At 49.5% G+C, this 24,453-nt stretch overlaps 1 protein-coding gene across 1 annotated transcript in view; it reads right to left on the reverse strand.

Moving 5' to 3' along the window:
• LOC107996816 (LIM domain only protein 3-like) overlaps window positions 1-21,320 on the reverse strand; it is a 64,566-nt gene extending 43,246 nt beyond the window's left edge. Inside the window, exon 1 of the mRNA XM_017055088.2 lies at window positions 21,298-21,320. The gene's annotated coding sequence lies outside the window, so the exon portion shown is untranslated. The remainder of the gene's footprint in view (window positions 1-21,297) is intronic.
• Between the last annotated feature and the right edge of the window lie 3,133 nt (window positions 21,321-24,453).

A 24,453-nucleotide genomic window follows, 5' to 3' on the forward strand; every position in this document is an offset into this window, starting at 1 on the left:
AAGAAGGAATATTCGATATGGACGTTGGATATATTGGACGTTGCGTTCTCGGAAACGAAGGATCGTTCCATCGACTTGTGTTCTCCAACCGTTGAATACCGTTGGATTACCGTCGAAACCGTTTTATGGCCTGTTTAAACGAACCCGCCGCGTTGCGTTGAAGGTACACAACAGTTTGTCCTCATATACGATTATCAAGATGAATGCCTGCGATACGTGCTTATGACATCTTGCGAAGATAAAATACGATTAAGCGAAATAAAGATCAATACCTTGCACCCCCCTCCCCTCTCCCGTTAATAAATACGATAGTGTCGAAATTACATTCGAAACAGGCATTATCCCCGGAATATAGCCCGATAAATCTACCCTGCCCTGCTACACATAAAATTCCTTCTCGCCTCCTAACAGCCAGAAACCAGAAACGGTAAAAATATGCGTTCCCGGCGACGCGCGGTTTACCCAACCGTCCCGTAATTATCCTTCCAGTCGATGGCGGGATAATTCGATAACGGGATAGCGGATCGGTTATCGATTCAATTAGCTAAAAGTGCCATAAAAAAAACCGTATCTGGTGCCTCGATTAAGACGCTTTAAGAGTCTCGTATATATATATATCTCCATTGAGAGAGAACAAGGCGTTTCTTCCTCTCGTTCGACCGTGGGATCCACGCTCATCGCGGAATGTTGAACGCGAGATTATCGGTCGGATCGCGCGATTCGAAGATTCGAAGAGTAAACAACGAAAGGGGGAGGGGGTTAGCCAGTAGCCACCCTCGTAACCGTAAACTACCCCGGTGTCGCAATGTCGCAGGAGAAGCCGTACACAGGCTGGCGGGGAGTTAATTCAACGGGCATTACGGGAGCAAAGTGGGCCGTTAACGGTAAATAATACTGCAACTATTACCGGCAAACGGTGCTCTTGCAGAAGAAATACGGCCACTCGTACGGATCGTGCTTGAGAATCCGAGAGAGGAGAAGATCTGTCCCCTTCCCCCACCCACCTTCCCGACCATTCGTACGTTCTAATTCCCGTACTTTATCGCTTCCCGCGGCCGTTGAAAAACGTGTTTTAAACGAACGACGTCTCTCCGAGAAGAGGCATCTCCTCTCTTTATCCTTGTCCGCTCGGATTACGAGCGATAAATTTCCTCGCGGTGGAATAGAAATAAGACGAGAGCGTTGCGATCTCTCCCCGATTGGAAAGAAGCCCTCGAGCGGCGCGTCCTCGAGCGGTGTCCGTAAACCGAGTGGTGATCGCGTAACCGCCGCGCGGAAACGATCGCTTTAATATTCAATGTTGGTAATAGCCGGACACGAGGTTTAGAATTCGTTCAATTATTCAATCTCGCCAGCTCGTTAGCTCGGTCTAAATCGAGATCTAGGCTATGCCCGGAATTTCCCAGGGAGGAAATCTAAATTTGCCCGGCGTTGCTTTGAATTTTGCAACGTGCACGTACGACTCCGCGCGATTTCCAACCAAAGTCCTCTCGCTCGATCGAACTTTCGTTTTCGCGCGAATTCCTTTTCTCCAACCGCTCGTTCCGTTTTCCGCTCGACAAGTTTTTTCCCGAGTTGGAAAACAATCGATCGAGAGGGACACGCTCTCGTGAAAATTGAAGCGAGAAGAGAGAGAGAGGGGGAGAGACTTTAACGCTGGTTTCCAAGGTCCGAGACTTAAATAATGCACGAAGCGGCGCGGCGGCCGAAAAATGAGCGGCGGACAGAGCCGGAAGGCAGTCCCTTTCTTTCTTCTTTCCTGTCCATCCTGTCGGAAATGAGAACGGAGACAGGCGGCGTGGCGCTCATCACTGATTCAGGCCGGACGTCCGCCGGCAGAGATGTTGCGCGGATACACGGCGGCCGTAATTGAATCGTAAGAGCGGGCCGAATCGTCGCGTTTTCGCGCTCGTAAACACGAAGCGGCGCGGCACCGGGTTCGTTCCCCTCGCGACGTTGCTCGAGAATTGGACGTGTAGGCGTGTAAACTCACGGTCAGCCGAGTCAATGCACACGGCCCGCTCTGGAACTCGTCGATTAGCAAGAAACAATTATCGCCCGTTTTACAGCCGCGTTCACGTGGCCGGCCATTCGTGGTCGTTCAACGGTCCAACGATTCGCGCGCGAATCCAGCCGGCTAACCGAGTTACGCTTCTTACTCCCGTCGAACCAGTTGGCCCAAGAAACCAAGTTGCCCGAACCGAAGTAATAATAACAATATCTCCGAGTTATCCGACGTTTAAAACGCGAGGCGAAGGAGAGGATGTCGTGAGAGCCTTGGGTCCCAGGTAACCAAGCTGACCAGGAATGGTCAGGAATTAGCGATCGATCGATCGAGGGGAGAAAAGTCGTGGCCCCCGGGTAATTCTCGTCTCCAGGATTGCCTATTAGGCGTTTAATCGATCCCGGATTAAAAATCACGCGGGCTTAAAGGTGCCTTCCGGGAGTTTTCGAGTGTGGCTGACCAAGCTACAGTAAGTGAGTTTCGCGCCGACCCTCGGGCCACGTTGACCAAATTTCTCCTCTAGATAATTACGAGGGTCGGATATAACCCTTGGAACTTCGGGGCCAAGGGTTCGTGAGAAGATAATGCACTTTCGGACGGTGCCAGCCAACCTCGTCTTATTTAATACCTTGCTTGTAACCGAGGAGGCTCGTTCCTCGTTCGTTCCTTCGAGGTTCGCGAACATCATCTCCTATCCATCGTTGCTGCCTCCCTCCCTCCCCCTCCCCAAGATCGCATCGTATCGACGGACGCGCGGCGACTCGCCACGTTCGATAAAAGAACGATGATAACCGCTTGCTTCGCAACGGTGCTCGGTGTGTATAATTAATTGTTGGCGCGAGTATAGACGACGGAACGCGTAGCCTGGCCGCTTATTTAGCATAAAATGTAAAGTAAGCCGTGGCCAGGGAATAAATTGTATTCCCATTAGGAGCGGCACGAGGAGCCCGGCCCGCATTTGAATACGCTCGGATTAAAAATTAAATATTACCGTGGGATACGCCGCGGCGATTAGAGGTTGCGCGAGTAAAAAATCCGTGGAAAAAAGGGGCCGAAGTTACGGCGATACGGCCAGCAACCGCCTGCCGCCGCGAAAATATTAAATACTCGTTAATTATACGCGATCAGGGTGAAATTCATAATAACGTCTGTATTAAATATCGTCTCGCGTCTCGCGTATCGAAAGTCGTTTGCGAAAGTCGTAAAAATCGTAATCAACGATGAGCGAAATTTTTATAACAATCGGATCACTTGTAACGCGACTTAATTAATTAAACGTCGCAATTATCCTCGATGATCGAGATTCATCTCGTGTTCTTCTCAAGACGAATGGCGCGTTTAACGAAGAGTATGGAAGGGTCGGTCAGAATTTGAAACTTTTTTGCAATATTGCTTGCTGTTCGAGCGGAAAAGCGACTCGAATGCGGCTTTGATTTGTGAGCGCTCGCGGGATCGTATCACGGTGCACCATAACCATCCCTCACAATTTCGGGGGCGAAACGAGGAGGCCCGACGCAAGTGGCCGCGTATCTCTCGGCCGCCACCTTCCTTTCTCTCGTTCGTTCCCGGCGTTAAAGCTCGGAGCCGTCTCGCCGGTACGGTTAACTAAACGACATCAGTCATAATACGCGAGACAACCGGATGCGAGGGCAGAGGTATAAAGGGCCCCCGTAACTTCTCGTTTGCCCACCTTTCGTTTCTAATGCCTTCCCTCTCCCCTTCAACGGCTATTCTACAATTTTTTCGTTTCGTAGAAATTTTTCCCCTAATTTCCCCCACGAGTTAAAAGCCAAATTCTCGATCGGCGGAACGAAGATCGCCAGGCCGACTGATTTTCCACAGGCGCCGTTTACCACGCTCGTAAGATAGACAAATGTGTTCCGGCCAGTTGGGATAGGATCTAGCCAAACCGGGGAGCCAGGCCGGAGAGATTTACAAGTTTAGTTAGCAGCGATCACACCCACGGGATTCGAGCCGATGGGACACGCGGACCAGTTCGCCGATATGAAGCTTCCTCGAACCTTTTCACGTTTTGTTCCAACGTTTATTCCCTCTCCCTCCCTCTCTCTCTCTCCCTCGTCCTCTCTAGTGATACCAGCGTAGCAATGGTGTAATCGGGTACGTTTCGGTACGATAAAATTTTCTACTATCCGTGCATATCCTGGGAGACAAAGTTAAACCACGCGAAGCGTCGCCTCGACGGTACATTTGTCCGTTATCTTGGTGCCCGTTATGGGTCGGTGTTCAATATTGGGCGCGATATCGTCCAACGTCCAACGACAGCCTCCAGAAGAGAAGATTTCTTCTCCCTTCTTCGGCGGTGGCGTCGACAAATCTCCCCACTTCCTAACCGTTACAGATAGCCGTCCATTACAGCCATCACTTTTTTTTTTTCCCACGTATATGAATGACCGGACGCGGATAAGCCCGGTCGAAATATATATATCGGTGGCAGTAACGTTCTCCGTGCGACCGCATTTGTTTGAATTATTTTATATCCCGCGATTTTTTATTATCAATATCTCGCGCGGCCAAACGGGGAAAATTCCGAGCTAACGCACGCGATAAACGCCATTTTCCGGATTAACAGTTCGCACCTCGTACGAATACGAACGAGAGAATATTACTCGACGAGAATGTTAGCGGCGCCGATCGAAACGAAATGTTGTCGAACCGACGATTTCGAGATACGATCGAGCTCGTACGAGCGTGTAAGATTATTTCGACCAAGCGAGGCAACCGCGTTTTCGAAGATAGGTGATTTTCAGATTTGTAGAAGGACGCGTGACGACGCGAGGGTGACGAACGAGCGAACGAGCGAGCGGCGGTGTTGGCGGTTTCGAAAAGCCTTAAGCACCTTCCCTCCCTCCACCGTAACGATGGAGAAAATGACGATCGTTCCGAAGCTCGGCAGGATCCGTTCGGCGAGCCAAAACCGCGTCGCATAATGGGAAAATTTGCGTAAACGGCGGGGTCATTAAGCACCCCTCTTACGCGCGAATGTGCGTGGCGGTCGCCGATGTGGAGACGGGGCTATAACTTGCGGTAATACCAACCTAACCGTGTACCCATGATTATAACGCTACCAATTAGTCAAGCCGGCTTAGGATGGCAGCCCTGCAGCTCGGAACAAGGGGCCATATAATACGCGTATATGTGCCTGCCTTCAACGCACACGCGAAACGGCCACGGTTCTCTCTCTCTCTCTCTCTCTCTCTCTTCGTTGAGCCGTCAACTCCAACGCTTAAGTGCCGTTCTAACTCGATGAAATTTCTCGTTTCTCGGCCACGCGTTCTTCTCTCGATACACGCGTTTCAGATTTAAGGGGATTATCGATCGGGGATGGATAAGGGTCGATTTCTTCTTTTTTTTAATCTCCAACGAATTTCATTCCACGTCGATCGGCGGAAAGTGAGCGGAGGGAGTTAAAGCGACGCGGTTTTTCGATACGAGGGATCTAAATCTCGGTGGCGAGAAGAAGAGAGCGGTGGTGTGCGCGACTCCGTTACGAATGAAGTTTCGTCGGATGGTGGCAATGCGTCGTCGGGCACGGGCGAGGGGGCGGAGGGTGGCGGACAGGAGGGGGAGGGAGGAAGTTTGGTAATTATTTAGCTAAATTGCGAGACAGTTGGTGGCGCACGGTAACATGTGTTCGCAACCGGCGAAAAATGTCTGAATTAATGCTCCGCCATTAATTATGTTTATGAGGCCAAATTGTCTCGGGGAGGCGCGGATACGTGCAAATGTAATTTGGGAATTCGGCGTGTAGGTAAAACACGCGCTATTAGGAACGGCGACCTCTCCACCTCCCCTCTCGTTTGCGCCGACAAATCTCCTTTCCAACGCCCGCCATTTTCCAACCCCCTCGTCTTTATTAAAACGATCTTCACTCCGTCCCGCGTTACGCTCTTTCGTCGTCGAAACAACGAAGCCTCCGAATCTCCCGTCCGTTTATCAAATTCTCGAAACGAATATTCGATAACGAAGTGGTACGAACAACTCGAGAACTTTATCAGAAGTTGGCTACGTTTCGCGGAAAAAAAAGGGCAGCACCAATTCAGCAACCGTGAATATCACGAGCTAACCATCGTCGGTTGCATTCGAAAGGGATAGTCGGAATCTACGCTTTGCATCGCGCCGGATTCGAACGGTTAGAAAGTTGTTGCCGCGATTCGATTAACTTGGCCAACTCCGTTTGACCGCGGATCGATTTTTCCACTTTGTTGCACTACCGCGGCGGTTGCTCTCTCCTTATCGCGGCCTCCCCCCCTCCCCCGTTGACAGGTATGCACGCTGACGTATTCCGCGCGACGGAGCAGAATGCGCAGCGGAGGGGGAGGGAAAGGGGGCGCGTTTTTACATCCCCTTAGCAGCAGCGTAAATTGAAAATCTCTGGTCCGGAGCCGGGTGAACCGATTTCCAAGAGGGGGAAATCGTGTTTGTTTTCGCCAGAGGGTGCCCCGGGGGCAGAGAGGCTGCACGAGAACGGCTCTGCGTACGGCGAACGGCCGTGACGTACACGTATATCAGCTGTTTAATTAATTTTACGTTGGGCGCAAATGAGAAGAAATATAATATCTCGCGTGGCCGATTTAAACGGCCACGAATCCCTTCGAGCGTTATAACGCTGCTTATACTCTCGTCCTATTTCCCGCCAATCCTCTCTCTCTCTCTCTTTCTCTCTCTCTCCCAATCCTTTACCCGCGATTACGCTTCCTATTAGTTGCAATCGTCCCTCCCTCCGCCCCCAATCTTTGTCTCCTTTGTGCGCCTGCGTTTATTCTCGTACAATGGATATTTTGATTTCCGTCGGACGATAAATCGATTTCGATGCACCGAATTCGAGGATTGATACGCGAGGAGTAACGTTTGACACACGGAAGGAAACGCTCCGTTCGTCCAGCAAACTTTAAATACTAAAACCCTTTAAAGATTCCCCCAATCGATCCTACCAATCACTCCGACCACCAATTTCTTTTTATCTTGGTACACACACGAGGCTGGACGAGTTCGTTTGCATTTTTAATTCTCCCTGCGAAGCTTCCACGGGGGTGTCGTCCCCGCCCGCTTCCCCAAGATCGGTATTGCTCGTCGCGAGAGATTCGAGTCGTTTGTCCCGAGGACAAATGGAGGAAATCGGGTAAATATCGATCCGCCCAACGGGATATTCGTCAACGGAGCCCTTAGGAATCGCAAATATACGATCCGCCAAATTGGGTATCGCGTATCGGGTTTGCCGATCGATCGTGTCGGACGAGTTAGAAGGATACGCGGGAACCGTGTGGAGAATCGATCGAAATCGCGGTTCGGAGGCGAGCGAAATCTTATAAATGAAAATTAACGGAAGGGGGGTGGAGGGAGGGATTTTATTCGCGGATCGGGCGATCGACAACGATATTTTCGGTTTCGTTTAATTTCGTTTTCGTTCGTTTCGACCGCCCACCATTTTACCGCATTACGGAATCCGCGTGAAAAATATAAATTTCCAGCGCGGTGGCGGAAACAAAAAAAAAAAAAAAAAAAAAAAAGAAACAAAAACGCGAAGAAGACACGACGGGCGAATACGAGCCGTGACAACGAAACTATTTTCACGGGGCGAGAATTAAATTACGGCACGGCTTGGACAACGTCGAAACGTGCTTCCAGCTGTGCCGGCCGAAAAGTTATTGATATTCGATCCCCGCCGAATACCGATTCGAAATAAAAATATCGCCCGAATTAAACGTCCAACGCTCTCGATCGAGCTCTCGAGCTAAGCGTCGGCGAATCAACCGAGGATTTCTGAATTTTCTGAATGGGGAGGGGGAAGGGAGGGGGGGGGAGGAAAAAAGAGAACGGGGAGAAGGAAAGAGAGGGAAAGAAAAGAGAGAAGGATCGGTGGCAGCCACTAATCCACGTTTCGACGCGTTTATCGGCCACGGTATCGCGGTTGATCGTCGCGTCGAACGCGGGCTTCGGCGTGTAACGTTGAAGCGACATTCGAAATCACGTTGCGCCGCTTTTGTAAAGTATGGATTTGAACTAGTCCGCGATACAGCTACCTATCGGTTGTTCCGTAGAATGCCGCGGGCCACGCTCGATATTGGCTTTATTAGTTCGTGGTAATAAATCAGAAGGCAGATCAATTTTGCGCCGTTCCCTGATTTCCGTCCCGCCCGGAAAATCAGATATAAATTTGCGACTACGATCGTGCACTATCGCGCCCGTACCCGTCCGACCCGTCCACCCGCTACTCGCGCCGCGGAGACGCGCCGGATATCGCGGCCCAACCATCTCATTCGATGCTCTTAATTTCATCAAATCGGCCCGGCTTTGCCCCGTTTCCTATCGCCTCGATCGAGCGCCGCCCGATTCGTCCTATCGTTGTCGTCGTCCTATATTCTCTTACCCCTATTCTCTTCTCCCGACCCAATTGTCGCCCCAATTTTCACTATTCGTTCGTAACGGCAAACGCGAATCCCGCCTACGAAGCGTTTGAATATTCGTAAGAAATAGCCATTTCGAAAAAATAACTCGTCTAAATAATCGATAAGGGAATTTCGAATGATAATAGATTAGAAATTGAAGCGTGAAATTGTGAGTTGGAGAGGAATTGGTAAAAAGTTATTATCGTATTTATTTACGCGAATAAAATTACGCGAGAAAAAGTAACGTAAGACGGAGGAAGTATTTGTGGAGGGTGTTTTTCGACGGTGGAACACGGTGGAACACGTCCGCTACAGAAATTAGCGTTACCGCGTGCACTGTTGACTAACGATAGAGGGGCCCCGAGTTCACGAGGGTGACCAGGCGAATGGCTTCCACACACATACACAAACACATGTAAATATAAGTATATATATATATATATATATACTATATATATATATATATACTATATATATACATATATATATATATACTCTATATATATATATATATATATCGACAGGCGCACATCGATTATATGCTCGATTAATTCGCGACCGTACCGACCCTTGATACGCTCGTTCGCTTACTCGCCCATTCGTTCGCGCATTCGGTCGCAACGATCGATAGGAGCGTGTTGCTCCTGTGCAAACTTGCAAAATTTTCTTTTTTCCCCTCTCACTTCCGATCCACCTATCCCCCCACGCCTCTCCACCTGTCCTCCACCAATTTTATTTTCCCCTCCTCAAATCGCGGGGCCGATTAATTTGGGACGAGGTTGGGAAGACGTTGGTCGGAGGATTCGGCCGTTATCGAGCCGGATCGTTAACCGGAATCGCGCGAAATCGGCATCGCGAGGCCGCAAAACAATTCGAACGATCCTAAATGGAATTTTCTCCCTTTTATCGGGATCGCATTGATACGGGCGCACGATCGGCGGATAGACGAGGCAATTTCGAATTCTAGTGGACCGCCTAGTGAAACGCGGATTCCCCCATTTGGTGGGGGGGAGGGGGAGGGGGATAACGGGTCGGTTTCTATTCGCGCGGGGCGCGCGATCGATGAGAAATCTCGATCGGCAGTTGCGTGCAGTTATTCCGGTCGTTCGCCGAGAAATTTCGTTATCATACACACGATACTCGAATGTATGCCCGCAATTCTGAAAGGACCGAGAGTATCGGCCGTTACGAAGGGATGGATTTGGATTTGAAGGGTGGCAGAACGCGGAGGGGAGGGGCGGCTCGGAGGATTAGAGGTTGGTCGAGCAATTAGCGAGCCGTCAGTGGCACAGTGGCTGACAGGGGCTATACAACCTACTACCGGCTACTACTGCCGCCTCTACCTCCGCCGTTTCTGGCCTCGCCATCGTTCCCACCTACAATCTCATCGGCATATGCCTTACTCAGCTGCCCAAGTACCGGCTCGTGTTACCCTTAATTAGAATATCTAACGGCCGATCGTTCCATTCCACCACTCGTTTCTATCGACGTTTCGAGGACCGCTTTGCCGCCCTACCTGGAAACGCGCCTACAATCCTTCCTCCTGCTCGTTTAACCAACGAGTTTAACCAACGAATTAACAACGAAACGGGGACGAATACTTTTATATATTTGGAAAACTTTTAATCTTCGACTCTGCTTCGTCCCTTCTAAAAAGAAAAAAAAAAAGGAGAGAAAAGAAAAGAAAAGTTAAAAAGAACGGCTACGGTTTTCGACACGGAAATCGATATACTTCCCCCTTTGATCCGAACGATCTTTCCCTATTTTTAATTCTCGGCGAATCCTCGGCCTCGATAGGAGGGCCCGACTGGAAGAGGGGAACGACCGGGCAAAGAAGAATCAGCGCGCAACGGGCGCTGTCGAGGCAGGGGGATAGAACGAATGCAATTATAATTTTAATTTCGATGGTATTTAATAAAGGGGCGCATTGCGTAGCCTGCACCGGCAGCCGTCCAACCCTCGAGCCTGCCATACAGACCTGTATGCGCTAATTAGCAGTTACGGCCCGCAGACCGCACGAATGCATTCTGCTGCTTGCTCGCATGCTGCCACGTTGCACTTTCGTCCCGAACTCGTTCACCCCTTCGAAATCATCCGCTTCCATCCGATTCGTCCGAGCCGATCGTCCATCCGCCTCATCGTTCCATCCCTTCCGATCGATCCAACTTAAACTTATCGCGATAAGGAAAAAAAAAAAAAAGAAATAAAAGGCTACACTCGCAGCTTACAATAACACCGTCGATCGAGTCCCTCGCGGAAGGGAATCGGAGTGGACTCGATCGAAGGACGGCCGTTCACCGAGGCGGACGAGGGCGGCTGGTAATTGTCAAAGAATCGGTTAGCAACGAGCGAGGATAATTAGATGATCGCGTCACGCTTCTCCTCCCCGTATATCTAATAGAATAGGAAGGAATTCTTTCTTCTCCGCGTTCACGTTCGATCCCTTTTGGCGCGCGGACGTCCGCGACGCCCGCCACGATCCACGCTCGTTCCGGTTAATTTGCGTTCGAGTCAGGCGGACACTCGCGGCGGATTCAATTATACACCGACAACGAAGTTTGTTCGCATCAAATGCCGAAAGGCTGAAAATCAATCCGGAGTTGCGATCGGTTTAATGGGGGCACGCACCACGTGCCGCGGCCATTACGTGTCCCCTCCACCCTCCATCTCGACCTCCATCTCATCCATCCTCCTCTCTTCCATCCACCCTCCGCGTATCCGCAACGCGCCACCCGTTAGTACCGATACTTAATCGCGCGCAAAGTGTATATCGCAAGGAAAAGAAAAAGAAAATGCTGTTCAATTTCTCCCACCCGAAAATAAAGAATCGATCGGTCTTACGATTCACGTAAGGTCTCACGATCTCTTCTTTATCCTCTTCCTTCTCTTCTTTCCCTTCATCGTTTCATCGTTGAGGATTCGAATGGAAGAATCCCTCGATAGAAAAAAAAAAAAAGAAAACGTTTCCCTCTTTCCGCGATATTTCCGCTTCCTTGACCGTGACGGATACGCTTTCCTCCTGGAACAACCATTACCCGTTCACTTATCGCGATTCACGAGATCACGGATATTCGGTCGATCGAGGGAACAACACGCAGCACGATCCAAGATTCATCAATCGGGCCGCAATCGAAGCCCCTTACCCCTGTTCGGAACGTTTAATAACCCCCAGCTGGCCGATCAGCCCGACGCGAGCGGCAACGTGCGCGGATATGGTTGGGGGAGGAGAAGGAGGAGGAGGAGGAGGAGGGAAAGGCTCGAGCGTGCGGAGGGAGAAAGAGACAGAGGGGCGAAACAAAGAGTGGAGGGAGAGAGAGAGAGAGGGAGAGGGAGAGAGAGACACGGGCGATCGCGAGAGGGTGAAACGGTAGGATGGACGGGAAGGGGAGGAGGCGTGTGGGATGAGTTTGAAGGGAGGGATGATCGCGGGGGGAGGTAGGGGGCAGTTGCATATGAGCGATTGCCACACACGGCGTGTAACGCCGGCCGTGGCGGCGGCATTTACGTTAATTAAATTTCCCCAGGCCGTAGGACCGATCCTCTAGCCTTCCTCACTTTCACCCCTCCATACAGGCCGGCCTGGCATCAATCATTGCACGCTCAGCCTCACTAGCCCGCACTCCGCTATGCCGGAGGATCGAGTCGCCGGAGACTGTTTAAAATTGCTAACCCTCGTCCCTTCCTCTTCACCCTCCCACCCCTCTCTTTTCAGACCGGCACAGAGCCGCCAGAGATCCGTCAACGGCGCCTTCCGCGACCTTCTGCGCCCTGCGCCCCATCTCCCTCTCTCTCTCTCTCTCTTTTTCTCTCCCTCCGAACCTATGATTTTTTCCCCCGTTAACCACTTTGACGGCTATCAATTAAAGGACGCGATATCTATTGCTCTTATTCCCTTACGCTTGTGTTTCTGATTTCCCGATGAAAAAGTCGGCAACCCGATTCGGACGAATCGGGTTCGATTGAACGCATCTTCGATCGGACGGAAAGGATTGGAACGGTGATGATTTTCAGATTTAACGTGATTTAACGTGGACTTGATTTAACTCGGGTAATTTTATGATTCCTTTTTTTCTTTTTTTTTCTTCTTTTTTAAGTAACTAAAAGGTGAATGAAGGAAGAGGAAGAAGAGGGAGGGAGAGAGACGGAGAAAATAGAATAATTTCCTCCTTATTTAGCGGTATTCGAGGGTGAAATGGACGAGAAAGTTACCCGAGCCTTTGATTATATTTTGCACGCCCCCTCTCAAAGCTAGCTTTACCGCGTTTCGCGAAATCCGATAAATTCCAGCTTCGGAGAGGCTTCGCGTCTTGAAAACTGCGGGGCTACTTCTTCGTCGTTCGCCTCTGCTCGTTCCAATCTCGTAATCGACTTTGCCAGCCAATTCTATAATCCCTTAAACCTAATTAGAGGGGGAGGGAGAGGGGGGCGAGCGAGCCACGGCCGGAACGTAGTCGGAACTCGAGTTAACTTCGCTACAAACAAGAACAATATCTTCGTTCTCTTCGGAACTTCGTTACGGTGGGGTGGATAAGGCGGTGGCAGGGCAGATCGTGGATCGCCGTTGATCGTCGTGAGGAAAATAAGGTCGCCCCGGAGCGATAGCCAGCGGCTGGCCAATGTAATCGCTTGTAAAAATGTAATAAAGGATCAAAGTCTGCCGTTGAAGCGGCTATTACGCGCGCGGGACATCGTATATCGAAGAAGAAGAGGAGGAGAAAGAAGAAGAAGAAGAAGAAAAGGAAGACGAGGAAGAAAAAGAAGAAGAAATTCTCTTTTCCAATCCTCGTTTCCTCGTTTCAGTTTTCTTTCCCCTGAAATGATTACTCTCTTTTATTATTTTTAAGAATTTTATAAATCGCGAGGTGAGAAGGGGGGAAAATCATCTCTCTCGAAAATCATTCCTTCGTTTCGAACAAACCTTCTTTTTCTCCCCTAATTTTTATCGCGTATAAAGCGAACGTCATTGTTCGATTCGGTGGAATGGCGCTCCATCGAACGCGACTTCTCGAAAGGAATTCAGACACGTGACATTCGGCCACGGAAAAGATGCAAACATTCCAACGAATATTCGTAGCTCTCAAAGACTCGAGGCGGACTTGGACTCCGAGCCCCTTTGCCGACGAATACCTCGAAGGAGGAGGAATGGATATCACCGCTTGGTGCAGTCCGACGAGACGCTCGAGCGCACCCTCTAGCATGGCTGTCCTCGAAGGGCCACTCCTCGGACCCGAGCATTTCATATTTCTGACTATCAAAGAGTGGAGCTTTGTGCAGTTTATATTAAATCACGGCACGGTTACAGACAGCTGCCTTTCTTCTTTCGCTCTACGTACGCTCTACGTATCCTCTCTTCTCGGTATCGGCTAAAAGAAGACAAAATTCTATTAAATCGTTCTCGACCACGTCGAGGTCGAGAAAATCCCCGATACCCTGTTATAACTTGGTAGCGATTATTTTTGTCGTGACCCGAGGATAATGTTAAAATCGATACGCAATGCGGAGAAAGAGTGAGAGAGAGAGAGAGAGAGAGAGAGAAAGAGAGAGAGGATATATGATTAATTAAATCATCGAAGTGACGAGCTCGAGTTATTTTAATCGAACGCAGAACCTTTCCCGTTTCTCCAGACCGATCCTATATCCGATATGAAAAATAACTCGTTCGGGGATTATTTTCGCCTTGGAACGATCCTTAATCTTGAATCTTTCAAGAATATCGGGAAAATTACTCCGGTGATCCGATGAATTATTACCGCGGATCTAAATCGTTCGAGATTAAAATATTCGGCTCGGTTGGAAATATCTTGCCACTTTCCCACCGATCGGGGCGGAAAGAGGAAAGAAGAAGTCGGGATTGTCCTGTGCCGCGTGATACGCGCGGGGACCCGCAAACGCGTTCAAGTACGCATGAACTTGAATCGGGAGCGGGCGAAGTCGGTCGGAATTAACGAATGAAATCAAATCAGTCCCCGTTTGTTGATTCGCTACCGGTCGCTACGGAGGTAGATCGAGTGCACGGAAGAGAGCTGGCTGGGAACAAGAGGGGTCCGTTGTAGATTCCAATCGATATGATGCACACGGCCGGATACCGACAGCGTTATTACGTCGAGTGCTATTAAGACTTCCAATTAGTTCGATATACCAATACGCGGCTACGCGCGTTTCAGTCAGGGAAATCAGCGGAAAATCGGCCGGTTGTTTGTAATATTCCCCGGGACGCGAGGAACGAGCACCAGCTGGGAACAACGTGTTTTTATTTTCCACGAATCGAGCACCGTTCGTGTTTTCCAATTTTTTTCCCCAGTATGTTTCTCTATGGTAACAAAAAAAAAAAAAAAAAAATGTACAAATTGGAGAAATTCTAGGAAACTTGTAGAGTTGAAATATTTTGCTTTGTTTTTCATTTTTTTTTTATTTATCTATTTTTTTTTCTTTTTTTTTTTTATTTTACGCATAGGTATTAGTATCCTCCCCCTCCATCCGAGGGGAAGGGGAGGGGATACCGACGCGATGGTTTTCGATTCGAGAAAAGGAAGGAATTGGACGATACGCATCGATAATGCCCTCCACCACCAAGAATCTATTCGAAGCTTATCTCATTTATTACCCTCCCACCCCTCTTTGCTGTTTTGCTCTCGTTCGACGGTTATTTTACAACCCCCAGATAGGGACGTAGTAACGTCTTTGTTTTCACCGCGCAACATCCTTCGGCCAGCGACCCTTACTCTCCCGACAATCGTTCGTTCTTCCAACGGCAACCCGTGCTTCGAGGGAGCTTGCTCGGAGATAAGGAGCATCGTACCTCCCGATTTTCCGTATCGCCACCTTCTCCACTCTCTTCACTGTGGATCCTCGCGCGGAACCAAATTACGCCATTGTTTCCCAACCCTTGCTCTCTTTCTTTAAATTCGGCCGGCAAGTGAGGGAAAGTGAAATTCGCTTCGCTATCCCCCCCGTGGAAATGATACTTTATGGGAAAAAAAGAATATCGTTTTAACGCCGATGCACGACGACGCAACGGATCGATTTATGTGTTCGAGGAGAAGATTTCCTTTATCTTAATAACGATGGAAATTGCGACGAAGGAGAACTCGTAGAAGAAATTACGTTTCGTTTGACATTTTAAAAAATACAACGGCTCGGGAGGAAATTGAAATAAACCCTGGGCAAAGTGGGGAGCGTAGGAGGCGAGCGAATGAAGCGACAAAGCGGAGATCGGTGGTGGAAGAGAGAGGGGGAAACTTAAGGTCGTTTTGTTCGAGGAAGGAGATTGGCTTGGAAGAGAGAATACCTAGTTGTTAGCAAGCACGAAGCAGTCCGGGGTTGCTAGATAAGGCGTGGGCATAAACGTCCGCAGATAAGGGTAGTTTGCACCCCCGTTGTGGACAGTTAGCCTTAAATGAGCCGGTGGTGGGGAGGGCGAGACGTGTAAAGGCTTTTGTTGCGTTGGATCCCATCTTCTCGCTTTTGAAATCAGTTTCGCCGATGCCAGTTGGCCCTCGATAACGGATCGAAATATCCACCTTCGTGACAAACGATCCTTCCTTCCGTTCTCTTCTTCTTTTTTTTTTCTTTTTTGCCTCGGGAACGATTTTCCCTTCGGCTCGTTTCGCTAGCCATTCGGCGAAAACAAGGAAGAGAAGCAAAGCGAGGATTAAAAGGAGGATCCTCGTGCTCCAGACGCAACAAAAAAGCGAAGAAAAGAAGAAAAATAATCCGCGACGAGGCTGGCGGTTCGGGTGATTTTTCACGCGCGTCGTCCGTACAAAAATCCTGTCTCGCCGTTCTAAATTCCGCTTATCTAATGGGGTTTCGACAGTAATGTGCCGGCGTATTATGTAGAACCATCCTGCCAGGACCATCCCTTTTACGTGGAAGACCACGAGCAGCGTTTAGCGTCAGATAGCGGAAACGTATGAGGGACGGGGTGAAGCCACCCTTATCTTAAGGGTAGCTACTCAATAGCAACCGAAATTTCTACCACTCTCTCGCACAATCGTTTCTATCTTCGATCGCTTTCTTCTTTTTTCCCCTTCATTTTCCATTTCCTCTTCCTCCCTCCCTCTCCCTCTCCCTCTCTCTCTCTTCCACCGGGAAAATTAAATCGAACCGGTTTCTTGCAGTTTTTCTTCCACTCAGGTGGTCTCAGGTTCTCGATTAAAATTTCAGAGCGCAGAGTTGTTGGCGAGGCAACAAAGGAAGGAACGCCTCTGATTCGTACCTGGAAGGTACGCGCGCATAATTTAACGTACAAGACATCGGGAGCGCGGTGAGCTTGGGCTTTGCCACCGCCCGCTTAGGGTTACTTATACTTCGGAAAAGGGCTATGTGTGCAATGCGCGGGAGTGCCTCGAGGGTAGGTGCTTGCGGTAAATCTAATAATGTTGTAATGCTGTTACCCCCCTCAAAGTTGGCCCGTAAGTTTCTGCCGGGCCTGTTGGCTCCGACTCCCGTGCCGAGAATTCCTAACGCGCGCGCCTTGTTTCGCCTGCGTATACGCGACACGTACACCCTGTTTCGTTCCAACGAAGCCTCGCGCTCAACGAGAGAGAGAGGACGAAGGAAAAAATTAGCGAAGTATTTCGCGTTGGAAGAAAAATCGACGATGAATCGAGAGCGTTCCTTCCGAGGGTCTCGCGTGTAAGACGCATTACGTGACTACGTAATATAATTTCCAAGACGGAACTCGACGGTGTATCGACGGTGCGAATTTCATTAAAAGCAGGATTATCGCATTGACATGTCCATTGACACTGTGGTGGCGGGCAACAGGTAGGTGATACGAAATTGCCGACTTTTCCAGAGGGAACGTTGGACGTCGAAATCGAAAGAGAGCCACGCGCGGTTGACGCGTTCTTCCGCAAATTTCGCCCACCCTGTACCCACCCCCAGCAAAACTCTCCGCGTCCGCCCTCGCTTCGCCGACTGGTTTGTTAGAACCAGCGGCGTAGATACATGTCACGAGCCAAGGTAAGCCTTCCAGTCACCCGAGGGTGTTCCGCAAACTATTCTCGCGAAAAGTTCAACACAACTTCATAACATCGGTGTTCCGTGGGAGAATTAGAGGGGGTGAGTGGGGGCAGAGGAGGACTCGAAGTGGATGGAGGTGAGACGTGGCTCTATCTGAGGGGGTCTACAGGAGGAGGGGAGGAGTAAATTTGTTCTAGCGTGAGCTTACACGGGTTACGTTAAGTACATAGGTGTTTGGGGGTAGTTAGTTGTACTCACCGGCGCAAAATACCGGGGCCGGTGTCTAACTTGAAACGTCCCGTACACGCGGACAACAATCCTCTCCAAGTGAATTCGCCAAGTTTCCACGCGTCGTCCGTCGTAACAGCGATTGGATACCCGTTAACGCCACGAATTAATCGGTTATTGCTAGGTGTAAGTGATCCTTATTGCAGATGTTGAAGATATTCTGTTGGAACACGGTCGAAGGAAAGACGCGATAGAATTACAGTTTGAAGTACGTTTCGATTACGGAATGGAATGTGCAAGATAAAACGTGATAAAGGGTTAAATTTTATCCGGAGACAAAATTTCTCGCCCACTTAAAATCGCATGGCAAAGCCGTTTTGCCATTGATCTCCCCCTCCCCGAGTCCAATTCTTTTTCTCCAGTAGTCTCCACCTGGCTCTCTTTTCGTTCGTCTCTTTAGCTTATTTTTTTCTTTTTTCTTCCTTTTTTTTTCTTTTTTTTTTGCTCTTCCTCCTTCTCCTTCCATGGTCGAACGACTCTTTCTCGCAATACCGACTCTCGGAGATAAAAATCAGTAATTAGCCGGGACCATTATGGCGGCCGTTTGAAAAATTAGCGGGTCGTGGGGTAACCGCCCCTCTGGGTATAATCCCGCATCGGGAACAGCGCATACCAACCTGCATCCAGCCTGTCTCTGATTTATACGGGTTTGCTATTAATTACACCTACCCACTAGCTCGCTTTCCACCAACCTCCAAACTCTTGCAAACGCATTCCCGATCTTCTTCCGCTTTTTAATTTTTCTTTCTCCCTCTCCCTTCCTCCCTCTCTCTCTCTCTCTCTCTCTTTCTCTCTCTGATATAAAGAGTTAGTGTAGTTTTACATATATATATATATGTATATATTTTAAATTTAATCTTTATTATCGATTAGGATATCTCATATCCACGATTTTCTTCGGCTCACTTGGTCTGCAGATATTCGCTTCTATTCTCCCCAACGTTCATGTGTCGCAGTTTGATTTCGCGCGGGCGGACGCGGGTGTATTTTTTTTTTTTCGGTTGTTTGCATACGAAAGAATTCGAGTCAAGCGCGACGAGCCGAAAATTCCGGCCGGGTCTCGCATCGGTTGTTGTTTCAACTGACGCTGCCCGGTCTCGACGGGCTGCGGCGCAATTAAATTAAATGCTTCGGATTAATTGTTCGAAAGCAGTTAAATTAGTTGCGTTTGTTTTGCCCGATTTTTGCGCAATCTCGCTGCGGAATGCGCGAGGTGTACGCACACACTGTGCCACGCCGAGGGGGTGGCCGGCGCGGAGTGAAAGGGTGGAAATTTCGTCCGCGGCCGCCTATTACCCATCGCGCGTCCTCGAAATCTCGCCGGGTTAACGCAACCAAAGCGTCGAAATACGCGCGCGTGTTCTCGCGAAAAGGACACTTAAAAAATTCATTTGCGTGCGCCCCTTCCCCCCTCTCCTTCCACCGCGTTTGTATGCTAAATGGGAATTCGCGCTTCTCGTTTTTCTCGTTCCCCATCGAATGTAGCGTTTCGCTGTGAGGGGAATGGCGAAGCGTTTAAAGGTGAAGAAGTGGCGACACCCGATTTATTTTTATTATCCTCCTTTCCTCGTATTCAAGAAAATCCCTCGTCAGGGGATTCTCATCGTCAGTTTTCTTTTCTCTTCTTTTCTTGGAATTCCGTCTGTAAGAAAAAACGAAATATCGAAAAGATTCAAGGAGCCATAGGCCTAGAGAAATCCTTTCTACGCTATCCCTTAGTCAGCGTCGTTCCTCCTCTGCATAAGCCAAGTCACGTTTACGTCTCGATGAAACATCCTCCCGCTAGCCGCATCCACGAGCTCGGGTCGACGACGAAGGGGGCAACGCAGAGGCTGGCGGGGAGAGGTAATGCTGCGTCTTGAAGCGCATCGTCAGCGGCGACGCGCGACTCTTGAGCCGCATTGCTCGGATGCTGGTGATGCGTACGAGCGTCTGGCAAGCTTGCCAGTAAGTAAACGTACGGTTAGACATGGTTAGACTGGCATCCGGCCGCAAGCTCTCAACCTCATTGCGACCATACACACCACCCCGATTCCCAGCTAGCTTTCGTGCTTCTCCCGTTGTTCCAACCTCCTCCCTCCCCTACCATCTCCCCCCGGGACCGATACCGATCCGCATACAGATATCGCATCGTCGAGACATTCAAGACATAACGGGCCGAGGAGAGATATGCATCATTAGGATTGCCGGACAGCCGACACACGCGCGTCCGTTTCGGTGCCGCGTTCCTACTATCCTTCGATTCTCCATCGGTCGAGATCGTTGGAATGCCAAGGGGTGCTCGCTTCCTAAGATGGCCCGCATACTCTCATACCCGCGCATCCCACCCTCCCTCCTCGCCGTGCACCTCCTCGCGCGCTGTTCAAGCCTTCCGAAAATTTACCAATTTTAGAGATTCTTGTTAATTTCAATTTCAAATTTAACGTCTCGATGCAAAGGACAAAGTCTTGGTCCTTGAAAGGAGCGACGTGTCACGATCTTTCTCTTCCACGAAAGATTCCGGAGGAAAGGACGACCCTCCCTCGATCATCGTCCGCGACTCGCTCGTACGCGAATTCCTAAATAAATTGCGTGCCTTCGTACATACGGGTTGGAAAACGAACGAATAGGAATTGTTGGAGCAGCGTACAGCCTCCGGGGAGGAGGAGGGGGATGTAGGTGAGCGAAGGGGTTGGCAGAGGATACAAGCGCGGGGGAGGGGGCAGGGGGAGAGGGCATTCGAAACGCGGGATACGGGACAGGGAGAAAGAAAGAGAGAAAGATAGATGGTGATAGGACGAGGACGGGGGGAGGGGGGTAGATACGGCGGTGGTGCCGATGGCGGTGCCAGTGACTCGGTCGAACGACCAGGGGTTTGGAAACCGTAATCGTTCTAACCCCGCGCCTCCGCGAACCAACTACCCCTACGCTTCGTACCTGCCCTCCCTCCCTCCCTCTCGCTCTCACACCCCCGATGGCCCTGTGGCCGGTCGTGCGCTCGCTATTTATTGCCCGCACTCGGCCGGTTCACAACATAAATATGTTACACCTATGGCCACACCTACTGCCCACGGATCGCGAATTCCTCCGCAACCATCCGGACGTACCGCGAAAAGAATTACCGCGGATAAGCGGATAAACGCGCCGCTCCGTCCTGTTTTTACGCCCGCCGTCTGCGCGTTCCACGCCTTCTTTTTTCCTCTTTTTAAGCGTTTCTCGCTTACGCGTTTCGAGATTTGTTTCGTCGTGAGATCTTTTTGTTTTTTAATATTCATTGTATATATGTATATATATATATATATGTATATATCTTTTGATAGACGAGAGATGATTTTTTTTAAAAGAAGATACAGTGAAAATAACGTACACGTTCTGTGCACACATTTTTGTTCGTAACTGCAAAATTAAGAATATTAATCGAAGGCACGATATTAACGTTGGAAAAATATTATCCAGAATTTCAAATCTGTTTTATAAGTGGAGGGTTCTCTGGATAGGGCTTTCTGCTGGAAATCGACGAGGGTGGACGGAAGAAGGAATAGTCGAGTTTCGAAAGATAAAAGAAAGACCAACTGTTGAATATCGGCCAGCCTCGATCGATCCTTGCGCCCACACCCTTAATCGTAAAAATTAACCAATTTTCTTACTTACGTTTTCGGCGATTCTCTCCGAATTTTTCGATTGCCTCTCGATCCCTCTCCACGTTCTTGCCTCTCAATCCCTCGATCTTTTCCAGGCCAAAAAGTACCTCTTCCTCTGATTCCTCGCCCAGATAATTTTTCTCTTCGGCATTCGAGACGAAACGATCTGACCAATATATATCTATCTATATATATATGTGTGTGTATATATGTATATATGTATATATATAAACGAGAATAAAGGGGCGAACGGAGAAGGAGGGAAAAAGCGAAATAGAACGCGTTTAGGATAAAACGTTTCGGTTGGAAGGCTCGATTCGCGGCCACGACGCGCAAAAGCTCGACAGCTCCGCGGACGCACGTGCAACTCGGCCGCGTGGCACGTGGTGTTTGTCGGAGTGGCTCGGCTCGAAAGCCGCTCACCAGAGCTTGCAAGCTCTCGAGCTTTCATTGGCCGATGGGTGGAAACTGCGCATGATTGCGGGTGTGGCCAGAACTTAAGGGGCGGAATAAGCTCGGGGTGACGATAGGACATCCCGAAAGGGGCACGTCTTCGTGGGTGTCCACGTTCCTCCGCTATCCCACCCCTAACGTGCTTTTTCCTTAAGCTTCTAACGAGCGTGAGAACCCGCTCTCTCCCGTCCCGGAGCTTCGAGAACTTGCGAACTCACTTCTTCGATCCCGGGGAGACCCGTGCACGGCCGAGGCGGGCCGGGTGGGGCACAGGGGGTGGCCGCCGAGGCGGCTCTGCTAATTAAGGAAAACTAATGACGTCGAACGTCCTCTCGCGGAGGACACTGCCCGATAGGAGCTAATGCCACCGTCGCGGTATTATTCATTCGACTTTTTCTTCTTCTATCTTTTTTTTTTTTAACGAACGAGACGAACTTTCGCGCGGTGTTACGGGGAGGAGAAGGGATGGAAGGGGGAAGGGGTTGATATCGGTCGACTGGAGCTGTCTCGAATCTTAACAAGAGAGCGAGGATTCAACGAAGCCGAATTTGAACGTAACGCGCGTCAACGGAGATCGTAGCTTCTTCCCTTTTCTTTTCTCGCTTCGAAATCGTATAATCGCATCTCCCTTTGTCTCGCCTCGCGAATTCTCGCATTTATTTCTCCGCGCGGAGAATAAATTTCTTCTGGCGCGCACGAGAACCACGAGCCAAGCATCGTTATCGATCGACGCAGCGTATTTTTCTTTTGTAGCAACAGGTGGAAGTTATTTTCGCATTAACGCGAACGAAAAGAAGAAAGCGAGGCGAGCGTTTCTCCCCGCCCCTTCCCTCTCCCCCCGGAGACGTTTCCAACGTCGCCATCGGTTAACAAATCGGTCGGACCGGTCAATGTTTGACGAGATCGCGTATCCATCCGCGGTGAAGCGAAAGTCTAATCACGGCCGGCCGATAAATAAATCGGTCGGTCCAGTTAAACAGCGAACCGGTTAGGAGGATGGTGTGATTTCGGGGAAGAGCGCGCGACCGATGATTCGCGGAAGGGGGAGGGTTGGGGATCCTTCATCACGTATTTACACGGTATGCTTGCTGATTGCACGTGCGCCAACGGTTTTAATGATTTACCCTTGGAGAATGGCATTTAACCTAGAAGCTGGAGAGTTACGTCGTCATTTATCATCGATCGCCGATTATAAACGACTACATCCTCTCCGTCCTCGTGGAACGAATAGAACGTTTCGCGCGCAAAATTATTTCGACGTGGCGCAAAGTTGCAATGACCGTGATGACTGTTCAACCGCGTTGGCTAAATCGTATAACGATCCTGCTCCTCCAAGATTTCCCCTTTTTCTCCCGGTGTATATATCCAGAAACGTCGCGACGAGGACGAGGACCCGTAAATACGTAATGGGCCGTCGTCTCGACCTGATCGTCGTCGACGAAATTATATTATGACGCCAACTATTGATTGCAATTATGACACGACCTGTGCAAGATTAGCGTGGGTAAGGGGGGAAAGGGAGTGGAGAGGGGGGAGGAGGAGGAGGAGGAGGAGGAGGGACACAGCACCGATCGCTATTTCATAAATTCGCAATGACGCACGGGTTGGTCGTGAGTGACGTGTCATATATCGCGTAACGGCCAACATTTATGCGCACTAGCCGGGCACATAATTGCAATTAGAGCGGAATTCATTTACATCAGGCCCGACGTTCGATTCGTTCAAGGGAGAAAGCACGGATTTACACGGATGCCGCGCGCACACGCCCTGTCCCCGATTTATTTTTCGATTCGCGTCGATCCCAGCATCGGTGTAAGTCGGTATCCGTGTAAACGGAATAGGCGAACGAGAAGATCTCGACGCCGATCCGAAAGTTGAGGAGGAGAAAAAAGAAGAACTCTCGGATATAACGGAAATATGTCCATTGCCATCCTTGCATTCTTCAAAGAGATAGAAAAAGAGAGTCGGAATCGACCAAATTTCGCCGAAACTAACGCGAAACCGTCCCCCCCGGTTGACAAATACCGTTCGATTTTTAAATATTTACGGTGCTACGCTATTTTTCCACGCATCGGCTATTCCATTCGCGATATGGCGCTTCCCGCCCACCGTATCGATGAGAATTTATCGTCCGAAATACGATTTTATGAAAATTAACGCTGCTTTCGTCGGTCGGATAGATAAATAAATAAATAAATCCCGCGTTTATTATTTTAGAAGAGCTTTCCGCGCTTAAGTGGGCTTCGCGGTACGAGTTTTTCGATATACGGGCACCGACATTGGTAAAAAAAAAAATAAAAAGAACAAACAACGAAAGAAACTGTTAAAACTCGTTCGAAGAATCATTTAGAAAGGGTAAATTTTAGGAAAACGGGAAAGAGCGGGAAAGAGAGAGAAAGGTAGACGCTCTCGTTTCTAAAAAATTTCATTTCGATTTTTTTAAACGTTCAGCCCACGCGTCCAGGATTAAAAGCTAATTCGAGCGATCCAGTTTAATTGAGCGATTAACGGCTAAATAGAGCCGGTCCCTCTCTCTCTCTCTCTCTCATCCTCGTGCCATTCGTCCCTCCACCCTGCCGCTCGCTCTCTCCGATCCTCCCCCCTCCCCACCACCTTTTAGAACAAATCGTTCGTGATGGTGTCCAGCCCGGTGGAAAATATAATTCAAAGATATTTATGGCTGGATTACCGCTGGAATTGGGTATCTAATATA

The sequence above is a fragment of the Apis cerana genome, linkage group LG2, assembly GCF_029169275.1.
Source record: "Apis cerana isolate GH-2021 linkage group LG2, AcerK_1.0, whole genome shotgun sequence".
NCBI lineage: Eukaryota > Metazoa > Arthropoda > Insecta > Hymenoptera > Apidae > Apis > Apis cerana.